Genomic DNA, 13,921 nt, shown 5'->3' with positions numbered 1-13,921 from the left:
AGAAAATAAAGACATTATAACCTGTTCAAAAATTCAATTGACGGTGTTACCAGGAATTAAGACCATCATGATATGTGTTAGTAGGTAGGTTTTCTACAATTTGTTATTTTTTTAAATGTATTTAAGCACGATGGATTTGCTCTTCCCTATACCTTACAATCACTTGACCTGTTAACCAGAGAACGGTCACCTCTCTCTGATTGAGAGAGAGTGTTTTGGACCTACATGTTGGGTTTGGTGTGAAGCTTTTAAAGCTGTTAAAATACATTTTCACAGCTGCTGTGCTGTTGTTGCAGGGTGTGTATCAGCTTTGTGTGGATAAGTAATGATTGAAATAAGTTTGCCTCATCAGGGCGCAGTGGCTTTTTGTGGTGCATTTCTGGAATTTTTTTTAAAGATTATATTTTTTATTTATAAGGACTATTTGGTGAAGCAACATGAGAATATTTTTTATCCAGGTGCCGGTTAAGCAACACCTGGTAGATCAGGAGATTAGGTGCATGTTTCCACTTTTGCTTTCTCCCTTCTTTCAGCCACAGCACACCCTCTCATATTCTCCTATTTGGTTCCAAAGACCATTGTGAGCTAATGGAGAACAATGTCTTGTTGGAAAGAGCAAATTGGGTGTTTGACGATCAGCAGACGTGAAATAAGCAACATAGCACATCAGCAATAGCAGAGGGATTGTGGTAATACACCAAAATGTTAGCAGCACTCCATGTGCTCAACATGTTAAAGACACAAAATGATCCACACTTCAAGCAATCATATCGTTCACTGAAAATATGTTTCATGTAAAATGAAATTCCAGCCCATGCCATAGATTCAGACGAAGAAATCCCTTTTACCTATTTGATCTTGTCTATCCAAACCATACCAACAATGTGTGTGTCCCACTTTTTCAACATTTTTTGCCGCCTTTCATTTCCTGCATTAACTATCTGGGGGAAATGTGTGCTTTCATTATTTCTAATAATTACTGCAGGCTGGAGTAAGTTTGCAATTCCAATAGGTGGACTCTCCAAGCAAATACAAATCATATCGGGAATCAATCCTCAGATATGGGGTGGAGAGTGCAGCAATCAAAAGTACCCTCAAACAGAGGTGATTTGGATCAAACATAAGATACTTACAGTAGAGATAATACCAGAAAAACATTCCCAAAGAGAACAATATGTTTCGCATTATTTTCCTGTTTTAATCAGAGAATTGCTGTATCTTTTGGTGCTCTTATTTCTTTTTTGGAAACTATTGGCACCTAGGAAGCATTGTCATGCAGAGCACTGGTTTGAAAATCAGTGTGCAATTAAATGGGTTCAGAGTTGGTGAAGCCTGCACCTAGTTGAAAGCCATCCCATCAGTAGCCTGAAAACAGCTTGTAGTTTTATGGAATTTTGCAAGGACCATGATTTATAGTTGCCTTGATGAGTAAATATGTCAAATGGTGAGCCAGATAGACCAGAAGGTTCCAGGTTTGCACTGAATTCCTAGGCTTATACGCGCAAACATGATTGCTTGAACATAGAGAGAAACTGTACCACGAGTCTTTGAAAAAGGGAAGGAGCATCAGTAGAAAAGAGAAAGAGGAGAAAGGTTACAATATGGCCAGTCAAGTTAGTTGGAAGTTAAATAATCTTAGTCCAGCTGTACTGCAAAAACATAGTCACAGGACATATGGGGCTAATGCAATGCCATGCAAGGATGTGGTGTCAGCAGGGCCATTCTAATACATCAATAATACATTAGTGTGTGTAACAGGAAGGACAATAATGCAAGGTAGCACACTGTTAACGCAATGGAAATTCTTGCCATTTAGGAAGGGATGTGCTTTCCTGTGTAGGTGCAGCATGAGGAAAAAGGAGTGTACATTTTGAAGGTCAGCTTTTAATCTCCAGAATTAAATGTGAAGCACTTTTGGTTAAAATATTATTTACTTTAAATTATACTTTTTCCTGTTTTAAAACTTGAACCATCGCCTTTGTAGCAAGCTTGCTTGGATGGTCAAAATTATAAATCTAGAGCCTGATGAATATTGATGCTGGAGCATTACTGTCCTGATCTGTTTGATGCAGGAATTTAATATATTAAAACTCTTAAATCTGTGCGTGCTTCCTGTTTTAGTTTTCCAGTATAAATTCCTGAGTCTAAATTTATAACCAAAACTTGTTTTGTAGACTTGTCTTGCTGCAAAGATGCTCTCCTGCCAGTGATGGCATTGTTGTACCCCCACAAGCGAGAGGGTACAATTGTAGGGTGGCAGGTTTACATTGGAGTTTCCATTAATAAAGTGGGCGTAGGAATTTAAAATGGAAACATTTATCCCCACCTTCTAACCACGGTTTAATTGATTTGGACTCTGCAGTGCTACAGGCGATTAACTAATATAATCTATGTATTCGACAAGTTATTCAAAATAATGTTCTAAGGAATTAGATTTCTGGAATTAGGGCAATTTCAAGAGAGGTAATTGAATGTCTATATTCAGTGCTGACCATCATTCCACTTGTTCAGTCGCATCAGTGACTACTGCTCCCAATAGGCCTTGGCAATCAGATCCCATCTCAAATAATTGCTGGATTTTTAGTTTGAACTGTATAACATGTTTTTTCTACTGGTTTCACCATTTCTTAATGTTTGTAGCCCACCGCATTACATTCCTTATGATTACATTTGCATCAATCGATGAATCATGTGGTAATAACTGGATTTGTGATGCAGAAAATCTAAAACAGAAGCACCAAGAAACACAGCAGGCCAGGCAGTATTTGTGATGGAATAGAACACCTGGAAAATAAAAGAAGAGCGGGCATATTAATACGATCTGAAAAGGCGAGGGCGTAAACTATATACACAGGCAAACCAAAGGACTTTGATTGGAATGATGCAGCAGATCTGTGTTTTATCATTTAGTCATGATTTCTCAGTATACAGATGTATATCCTTCCCTCTCAACCCAAACGTTAACTTGTCTTTTCTCTCCACAGGTACTGACTAGCCTGCTGTGCATTTCCCAACTTTTTAAGATTTTGTTTCAGCTAGTGGTGTGGCTTGGATTTTTATCTTCCATCAGGGCCTTGATTCATGGTTAAGCCTCAAAAAACACAAACCCATTTGCCTAGCAGCCAAAAATAAATCTCACAAATTAACCGCACCTTCTGCATGATTTGCTGCCTGGGTACATTCATTTTGTACAAAAAGCCAGGTGGAAGAGGAAGTGCCAGTTCCCGCGCACCTATACTAAAGCAAATGATTAGCCCCAACAAATTTGTTTGTCCGAGTTATGGCCACGTAACTAGTTGACAGGCGTACAAAAGACAAATGAATGGAACAAAGCAAATTGCTAACCCTACAAATTTAACAAACTGTAATTTGGATCTTATTTTCACAATGTTTGGATTTGTCACTTTGACACAAACATTAAATCACAAATATTGAGTCATACAATGGCAAAGTTAATCGAACATCAAATTAAAACCCAACAAAATTTTCATACAGAAATTATCGAATATTAGGAAAACTGCTCTACAGTAAAATTGAAAAATATTAATTGCACAATTTGATAATTTAATTGTAAGTAATTGGGTTCATTCCTCGTATGTCAGCTGAACAATTTAATTGATATTTTCCTTTTCCACTTTAACAGTATTGTATTTTGAAGATTTACTGCCACTTCCCAGTCAGAGCTCTCCCTGGGGATCTTGCAGTTCTTGCAGCATCAAGCACTTTATGTAGGCACAATAGACCTTTATAGTAAGGCAGTCAAAAGGCACATTTATCTTGGTGCTTTAGTACAGGCGGTAACAGGTCCTGTTTAGGAGTGTTACCACACTGCTGTACTGTATTACTTTAGATGTACATGATTTTGCTATGAAAAATAGGGGCTGAAAGAACGAATGCCCAGGACTCTTTGTTCCTCCGTTTGCTTTATTAAAACAGCCAGTCTTAATTCAGTGGCAGATGTGTGGGTCCATGTTTTTTTTTGGTCCATAGTGCTGTTGGTTCTCTGAAGGTCAGGTTATTTGCATCAAAGATTGTCACTGACAGTGGAAGAACAGCGTGTTTGCCATTGGCTGCATTCTTGTATTATTAAAATAAACTTTGTGTATGTAGTAATGAAGAGCAATAAGATGTGGAAAGCCTCTAAATATCCAGTTTATCCTATTAGTGGCAAAGACCTGGTAACTGACCATGGATAGTTAAGTGTAAGAACTGAAAAGGGATATCTCCCTGTTTAGTATAACAGCTTATTTTTATTTTCCAAGTCTTAACTGAATTTTTTAAAACCTACTATTATGCTGTGTGAACTAGTTTCCTCTTAACTCCCAACATGGCCAACTGTTTCTACAAAAGCCCTTTGAAAGTTCTCAGAAGTGGCATTGAAGTGGAAGTCCGGTTTGAGGGCGGGGGGGGGGGTTCTTTTTTACTTGAGGTGCACTCCATTTTCTCCTAAAAAATACCCTGCAAAGTTTCTTAGATTGTGCCTGATTAATTCTTTGGCTGGCCTGATGTTTTAAATAGGACACTGTCAATCATGAGGAGCAAGATCTGCTCAATGCCTCTATCGTCAAGTCCAAAGTTTAACAAAAATCTTTAATCCAAGTGTTTTTCTCACTATCAATCGGGGAAATAGTTCAAACATAATGTGTTCCCTCTTCAATTTACCTTCTGCTTTAAATGCTTAGCTATGTTTTCAAACAATTTTACATTAGTTCACTAGGTGGGGCACGGTGAGAGAATGAAAATTGATTCCATGCAGAGTATGTATGTTTTGGAAAAAGTATTCTGTTTGCATCGATTTACAAGATGGCCCTTTCCATTTCAGTTACATAAAACTGTGTACTATTGCTTTTAAGTGCTTTGGATCATCATATTGCAGCAGTAAATTATCTTTCACCTCCACGCTACATGAGAAAAACAGAAATATTTTCCTAATTTTGGATACTTGAGGGCTCAAAAATGTGAAAGGGGTTAGAACTAGTGGACATTCAAAAGAACACAGCTATCGAGTCAAGTATGCAACATGATCCTACAGCGAGCCAGGCTAGTTGTAATGTTGTATAAATAATCATCTCTGGTTATGTTATCTCCTTTAATAGAAAACATGTGTAAAGCACTCCCTTTTTAGAGCACACACTTTACAGAGCCCAAAGACAACCTTATTGATTAGAGGGAGTGGTCTATTGTGATAAAGTAGAGAAGAGAGAAGCCCCTCTCATGGGATGTTGTGCATTACAGATTCTAAGCCGTAAGTCCTCCAATTGCTGTTAAAAATGTAAACTCTCTTTTTTTTTACATGCAAGGTTCAAAGTTTATTTTATCAAGTTATTTAAAGAGATACCTGAAGTTAAGTTATGATATGTTGTTATTGGCTGAATTATTTAAGTTACTATTCTTACTGACACTCCGATGACATGCCTTCCAGGACTCTGATGCCCTTTCCTCCCAAATGTGGGCATCAGGTCAATTGTATTGCTGCACCAACTCCTGGGGAAACAACTTTGTACAATCCACGGGCTGTTCCTGTGGCATTTCTAGGCAGTGTGAATGTTTGTTATTCGCAGTTCCATTATTTCAAGATTATTCTTACTGTTTTAATTTTTCTTTACTTTCACCTTCATGTTGCAATATATTTATTACTTAAGAGCAGTTACCTCCGACAGATTTCTTCCACAGTGCTACAATGGAGGGCACCTATTTGCAGGTGGAAAATATGTTCATTTCTCTTTTATAAGGAAAAAGCATTCCTGTGCTGCAAAATCGGATTGGAAGAATTTTATGCTTGTATTTAAATGTGCACCTCTGTTCCAAGATGCCTACAAGGATGGGAACGGCCATTTGGTCCACTGGAAGCCCATTCTACGTTCTTATGTGAAGAAAATATTCCTGTTATTAGCCCTGAATTTACCCTATGATTGTTTGAACCTGTCAGCTATTGGACACCATGGATGGCTTTCTTGTGTCCAACGTATGAATTGATGTATTAGAATATGTTAAGATATCGGGAAATTAACAACCCCCTACCTCAGCATTTCAAAGTCTGTTTCCTCAGTGAATCAGATTAGTTGATGCACTTCCATCCCAATACGCTCACTACTTGTGCTATCTGCCTGTGGTCTTAAGGGTTGAGCATTACTTGGGTCTGCATTTGGGGCACTATACTTCGGGAGGGACAAAATTAGGTTAAGTTCCTACTTCTAAACTGCTATTCATTGATGCCGACTGGGAAGTGTGCATGTATGTGGCTGTCGGGCACAAGTGTGACTGTAATAGTGAATGGCAGGAGGGCTGCTAACTCCCTTAGAACTATCATAAGAGGATTTTGTGTTTAGAAACAATGTCCGGGGAGGATTGGGGTGGCTGGCCAGGGAGAAAAACTGAAACCTCACTGTCTGAAAAGTTCTGCTAATACTTGGATTCCACTGGGACTTTAGCAAGCTACAATGTTAGTTTGTTGAAATCTCAAACATCAATGTCTTTTTCTTTAGCCCTCAAGATGCTTAATTACCATGTGGCTGAACTATTTTGCCAGGAAAGCATATCCCCATGCCAAAGAATTTGATACTGGGTCTGTGTCATTGAGATGTTTATTCAGGTGGACAAAGAATCATGGAAGGAGTTTTAAATTTTTTGGTTGGGGGGGGAATAAATCAATTGGCAACGTTATCAGATTAACATTGTCTTGTATAAATGGCAAGGATGAAGAAGTACTTGGTTGCTTTTAGTCACTGATCCCTTGGGGAACTTCACCTGTCAGTGTTCCTCATTATCTATATGTGCTCAGCATAAAGATCTGGGTGCAAGAGTTTTCAAGGATACACTTTATATCGGAATCTCCCATCATCCCTTCATTGTATTTTACTTTCTAGAAGAATAAATGTTCTAGATAAATGTACACTTCTACACAACTGAAACAAAAACTTGAAATAAAATTGTCAAAAAATAAACCAATTTTTCAATAAATTTATTCAACAGTATAAGTTTTTTGGTTCCTGCAGTTTGACTGATCAGTCATGATGCCCTTCCATTGTGTCATTCCATTGATCCCAATCTATTCAAGAGATTTGGAGGTTTAAATCCTAAAATAGTCAATAGGTGATCCTGGATTTTTGTCCATTTTCTTAAAGACACTGACTGCTGCAAAAACAATATTGCTCATCTGCAGGGCTGTAACTTTGTGTGAACTAAATAGCTAGAGCTGATGCAGCATTAATCATTGTGTGGGCATCATATCTAAATCCAATCCAATCCTCTCGCCACAACCACACAATGGTCACTGGGTGGCAACAACAGTTTGCATTTATATAGTGCCTTTAAACTGTCCCAGAATGTACATTACCAAACCAAGATAGACACTGAGCTGCATGAGATATGAGGGCAGCTGACCAAAAACTTGGCCAGTAGTAAATTTTAAGACCTGTCTTAAAAGAAAGAGGTTTAGAGAGAAAATTCCAGAACTTGGGGTTGAGGCATGCACACTAATTAAGCAAAAAAAAAATCAGGTATACACAAGAACCGCAGTAGACATAGAGATCTATCAGGTGTAGGCTGTACAGGTTGCAGAGATGTAGGATTGGGGTTGTGAAGCCTTGGACAGAGTTGAAAAGGACGATTAAGATTTTAACATCAGAAGGGAGAAGCTGGCTGATTTGTGCACTTCACTTCCCCTGTTCAGTGGCAATGAAGCTCTTTCCTGATACTGTTCCGGAGATGGGATGTTCGACCAAGCACCTTTTAACCTGTACACTTGGTTCTTTAACAGCAGAAATCAAATGTTTTCATTGTTAATGAGTGACTGTCCAGCGAGCCAGGAGTACGCCCAGGCTACAGGAAGCTACAGATACTTTGGAGGATATGGAACAAGTGCAGGCCTTTGCTTCAGCTGTGCTGTACAGAGGCCACGCTTCACTCTGCAAACAGACCAGGGTGGGTCTTCACTGCTTCCCACAGTTTCCGGGAATCACAGCTGCAAAATTACATTTTCACACGGCAAATTTCCATGATGCAACATTTTGATTGCAGCTGTACTGCAGACTGCTTACAGCATAGTTTATAATTTGTTCTGAAGGAGTTTAGCCAAGAATTCGACTGGAGCTTGCTAGTTTCTCCCCTTCTGACACATAACAGAGGTATGGTGCCATTTGTACCAATAGTCCTTCAGTATCTTACGCAAAGCCATTTTTATACTGCACCGCATCTGGTCCAGATTATGGGAGACCAATGTTCAACTGATACCTCCTGAAGTTTTGACCATATTAGTCATAGCAGAAGAATTATAGAGCCCAGTTTGTTGAAGGTCTTTGATTTGGCAACTGAAAAAGTTGAGCCATGTGTGTTGGTGTAAATGCAGGAGCTGCTATCCTGGAACCTGAATTAAAGAAATGGCAATGTGGCCTAATTTTGTGGTGAAAAATAAGGGACATGGGCATTCAAGATAATCTATTCATGGATTCTGCTGAAGTAGACTAGTCCACCGTTCCCCAAATAATTAAATTGAAAATGCTTGTTCTCAATTTTAAGTATCTTGGTGTCGTTGCCCTATCTCTCAAATTCCTCTAACCATGGGGCTCCTTCCCCACTAATTTGAATTCTAATTCTCATCTAATTTTAAGATTGGGTTTGTTTGTTCTCCATTTCAACATCAGAAGAAATAATATATTAGATCATTTTAAACATCCCAATCAGAGCACCCCTCAATCTCCTATATTTGTGCATAGGACAAGCAAGGGAAAACAAAATATGACTGGATTGCACGTAGCATGCACAAATTCAATTTCAAGATTCAAGTAAAATATATTTTCATGAAGATTTTTTTAATGGCACAACAGGAGACTACTTTGTCCATCGCACGTGTGCCAGTGGAAAAAAAATGTATCCACTTTCCAGCAAGAATTCTCATAAATTCCAATCTCCCCTCTTAATGGGATACCTCGTGCGTGATTCTCCCAGCCCTGCGCTGGGCTGCAGAATCGCCGCAACAGCGCCATGCCGCCCCGATGCCGGTGCGCGATTATCCGAGGTGCGGAGAATCGCCGCCATTTGTGTCAACGCGTTTGGCGTGGCGCCGGTCCGCAGCCGGGCTGCTGATTCTCCGGCTAGATTGGGCCAAGCGGAAACGGCAGAGTCCCCCTGGCACCGTTCACCCCTGCTTGATGCCGGTGGGAACTCTGCGCGAAGGGTCGGGGGCGGCCTATGGGGATGGGGGGGGGAGAAGAGGGGCTCCGTCCCGGGGGGGCCCTCCGATGGGGTCTGGCCTGCGATCGGGGCCCACCGAATGGCAGGCCGGGCTCTTCCCCCCCCCCCCCCCCCTTCTGGGCGTACTTTGTTGCACGGCCGGCCCTGAACCCCCACGCCATGTTGCGTTGGGGCCGGCACGCTGAAGAAGTCCCCTGCCCATGTGTGGGTTGACGCCGGGAAGGGAGGCTGGAGCAGCATGAACTGCTCTAGCGCCGTGCTAGCCCCCTGTGGGGGCCTAAATCGGTTATCCCCACACTTGTTTCGCAGCGCGAACACTTAGTCTCCCTTTCGGAGAATTGCGCCCCTCATCTCTGGTAACATCCCTTCAAACCTCTGGATCTCGGCCTTTAGATCTTCCTTGCAGTGCGTTGTCGAGAATTGCTCACAATATTCCAGTTGAGGCTTAACCTGGGGTTTCTAAAATTCCAGCATGATCTTAGAATATAAAATCAATCCCACAATTCCTAAACACATGTAACCCAATATGATTCCAATTCCCCTCCCCACTTTCCCTCCCCATTTTCTCTCCCCTCTCGCCCGCATTCTCACCAACCCTCCTCACCGAAGGATTAGTAATCAAGGCACAGATTCAAGGTAATTGGGGAAAAAAACAGATGGGAGATGATTTTTTTTTTAAAGCAGCAAGTTATGATCCTGAATGTACTGCTTGAAATGATGAAAGAAGATTCAATAGTAACCTTAAACTTAAATGGATTTATACATGAAAAATGGAAATTTGAAGGATTCCATCTAATCAGTTTTACTACCCAGCTCTTCCATCAGAGCTGGTACACGCACCATGGGTTGAATGGCTTCCTTTTGCACTGTCTGACATGAGAAGCCCGGAATGGCATCCCTGTCAGGCAAAACGTTAGCCCCGTACCTGTCTGATGGAACCATCAATTCTGCGGACACGTGCTTGTAGGATTAGAATAGCGGTTTTAATATACTTACAACAGAGCCAGCCTTTTCGCCGTTGAACTTTCGATGAAGTGGCCGGCTGGCTCTGGCATGGATCTTTATACAGCAGCTCCAGGGGAAGGAGTTCTGGGCGGAGCCAAGGGGGGAGCCCAGTACAAACTCTCGAGTACTCCCAGTGCTACTCCCCCTGGTGGTCAGGTAGTGCAACTGCACTTACAATATCGGTACATATATACAATGGGAACAGAGTGACACGGGCAACTTATAATCTCATTCACCCCCTGTGAAAAAAATCAAGTCCTGCGGGGGTGGTGGCTCACAGAGTTAGTCTGTCCGGTGGACGAATCGTTCGTTGCGATCTGCGGAGCACCGGGGTTGCAGCCTCTTGCGGTGGCTGGGTGGGTGTTGAGAGCTGGGGTACGATGGCAGACTCCAGGGTGGGTCTCATCCAAACTTCGTACACCTCTGGCTCGACCGGAGACTGGGGGCGGGCTGGTGCTGGCGTGTGGAACCGGTGGGGCGAGATCGGGGGCGCGAGGTGGTGGCAACATAGGGAACGGGGTAAGGGGTTCCTCAGTGGGGGTAGGGGGGGGCTGGATCCAGCGGGTGCCAGGTCCCGAAGGGATACTGTGTCCTGACGACCGTCCGGGAACTCCACAAATGCGTACTGGGGGTTGGAATGGAGGAGGCGCACCTTTTCAACAAGGGTGTCGGTTTTGTGCGCCCTGACGTGCTTCCTCAGGAGAACCGGGCCTGGTGTCCTCAGCCACGCCGGAAGTGAGACCCTGGTGGTAGTGCCCCTAGAAAAAATGAAGAGCCGCTCGTGAGGGGTTTGATTAGTCGCTGTACAGAGGAGTGATCTAATTGCGTGGAGAGCGTATGGGGGGGAATTCTTGCCATTGGAGACTTGGCGTTTTCTAGACCGAAGGGTCAGTAGGACGGTCTTCCAGACCGTCGCGTTCTCCCTCTCCACCTGCCCGTTCCCCCTCTCCACCTGCCCGTTCCCCCTGGGGTTGTAACTGGTAGTCCTGCTCGAGGCGATGCCCTTGTCGAGCAGGTACTGACGCAGCTCGTCGCTCATAAAGGACAAACCCTGGTCGCTGTGCACGTAACTGGGGAAACCCACTATGCAGGGCCCTAATGACTGTGTGGGAGGTCATATCGGAGCATGGGATGGCGAAGGGGAATCGGGAGAACTCGTTTATGATGTTGAGAAAATAAATGTTCTTGTTAGTGGAGGGGAATGGCCCTTTGAAATCGATCGCAAGGCGTTCAAAGGGCCTAGAAGCCTTGACCAGGTGGGCCCTGTCTGGTCTATAGAAGTGCGGTTTGCACTCTGCACAGATCGGGCAGTCCCTGGTGACTGCTTTTACCTCCTCATTGGAGAAAGGCAGGTTTTGGGCTCTGATGTAGTGGGCGAGCCGGGTGACCCCTGGATGGCAGAGGTCATCGTGGATGGCTTTCAGATGGCTGATCTGCGCACTGGCGCATGTCCCGCAGGATAGGGCATCCGAGGGCTCGTTGAGCTTCCCCGGTCGATATTGAATATCGTAACTATAGGTGGAGAGTTCTCACGGGAGAAAAATGCAACGGGCCTCCCTGCCTGATTTAAAGTGGCAGCTAGAGCTACCTCTGAGGCGTCGCTCTCAACCTGAAAGGGAGTGGATTCATCCACCGCCCGCATGGCTGCTTTGGCGATGTCCTCCTTGATGCAGCTGAAGGCCTGGCGCGCCTCAGGTGACAGGGGAAATCGTGTGGCCTTAAAGAGTGGACGAGCTTTGTCCGCAGATTGAGGGATCAACTGGGCGTAGTATGAAAAGAACCCCAAGCACCGTTTGAGGGCCTTGGGACAATGAGGGAGGGGGAGTTCTAAGAGGGGGTGCATGCGGTCCGGGTCTGGGCCCAGGACTCCGTTCTCCACGACGTAGCCGAGGATGGCCAGTCTGTGCGGAAAACGCATTTCTCCTTGTTATAAGTGATTTCTTTTCTGATTTAATTTCTGTGCCGTTTGGAGAAAACGGTGGAGGTTGGCGTCGTGGTCCTGCTGGTCATAGCCGCAGATGGTAACATTGTCCAGATACGGAAACGTGGCCCGCAGCCTGTACTGGTCTACCATTCGGTCCATTGCTCGTTGGAACACCGAAACCCCGTTAGTGATGCCGAAGGGAACCCAGAGGAAATGGAAGAGGCGGCCATCGGCCTCGAACGCCGTGTAGTAGCGGTCCTCCGGGCGGATTGGGAGCTGGTGGTATGCCGACTTCAGATCCACCGTGGAAAATAGCCGATACTGGGCGATCTGGTTAACCATGTCTGCAATTCTGGGGAGGGGATACGCGGCTAGGAGCGTAAAGCGATTTATGGTCTGACTATAGTCGACGACCATGCAAAACTTTTCCCCGGTCTTGACGACCACCACCTGAGCTCTCCAGGGACTATTACTGGCCTCTGTGATCACCTCACTGAGCACCGTCGGACCTCTGATCGGATAAAGACCCTATCCTGTCGGCTGTATCGCCTGCTGCGAGTAGCTACTGGTTTGCAATCTGGAGTGAGATTGGCGAAGAGAGGAGGGGGGGAGATGCGCAGCGTGGCTAGGCTGCAGATAGTGAGTGGGGGCAGGGTCCCACCGAATCTGAGGGTGAGGCTCTTGAGGTTGCACTGGAAATCCAGGCCTAATAAGAGTGGCGCGCGGCGCAGAGATGGGGCAGGACATAAAGTTTAAATTTCAAATAACTAGTGCCTCGAATTGTGAGCATAGCGACGGTGCGTCCTTGGATTTGGACTGAGTGGGAGACCGAAGCGAGGGTGATAGTTTGGCTCACAGGAAAAATAGGAAGCGAACAGCGTCTTACCAGCTCTGGGTGTATGAAGCTCTCGGTGCTCCCGGAGTCAAAAAAGCATGGCGTGCTGTACCCGTTGATCTGGACCTCCGCCATCGAACTTCGTAGATACTTGGGGCGGGATTGATCTAGGGTGACCGCGATGAGTTGCGGGCCGCGTGATGGGTGCCCGGGGAAGTCGTAGTCTTCTGATGAGCTATCTGAGCATGGAGATGCAGATGGGGCCCGTGGATCGCACGTGGTGAGCGGCGCGGAAGATGGCGACCAAGATGGCGGCCCCCATCAATCGCACGTGGCCGGCCGCGTGGTGGGGGTTTGCCAAGATGGCGGCCCCCATAGATCGCACGTGGCCGGCCGCATGGTGGGGGTTTGCCAAGATGGCGGGCCCCATGGATCGCACGTGGCGGGAGGGGGCGGAGTCGGGGCGTAGGCCGCAGCGTTTCGGGCCCCGCGGGCCCGCTGCTGCTGGGAGCGATTTGTTCTCTCTACTGGGGAGTTAGAAACTGGGGCCCTTTTCGCGAGGCACACTCTAGCATAGTGGCCTTTCTTCCCGCAGCTGCTGCAGGTCGTGGATCGGGCTGGGCAGTGCTGCCGCGGGTGCTGGCTTTGTCCACAGAAATGGCAGGCTGGGGCAGCTGAGTAGCTGACTGGGGCAGCAGAGTGACTGGCTGGGGCTGCAGCGTAACTGGCTTTGGCAGCGCAGTAGCTGGGGGGCAGTGCGGCACAGGCCTGGGGGAGTTGTTGGTCGGGGACCCACGATGAGGTTGCGGGGTCCGCGGGAAACAAGGTGAGGCTGCGGAAGGAGACTTCCATAGTGGTAGCAGCCTCCACAGTAGTATCTAAGTCCTGGGCCCCCTTTTCTAGCAGTCTTTGGTGCACATAGTTCGATCTAAGGCCCACTACGAAAACGTCCTGCACAGCAAGCT

Source organism: Scyliorhinus canicula, chromosome 15 (genome assembly GCF_902713615.1).
Source record: "Scyliorhinus canicula chromosome 15, sScyCan1.1, whole genome shotgun sequence".
In the NCBI taxonomy this organism is placed as follows: domain Eukaryota; kingdom Metazoa; phylum Chordata; class Chondrichthyes; order Carcharhiniformes; family Scyliorhinidae; genus Scyliorhinus; species Scyliorhinus canicula.
Note: the sequence above shows the minus strand (reverse complement) of the source record.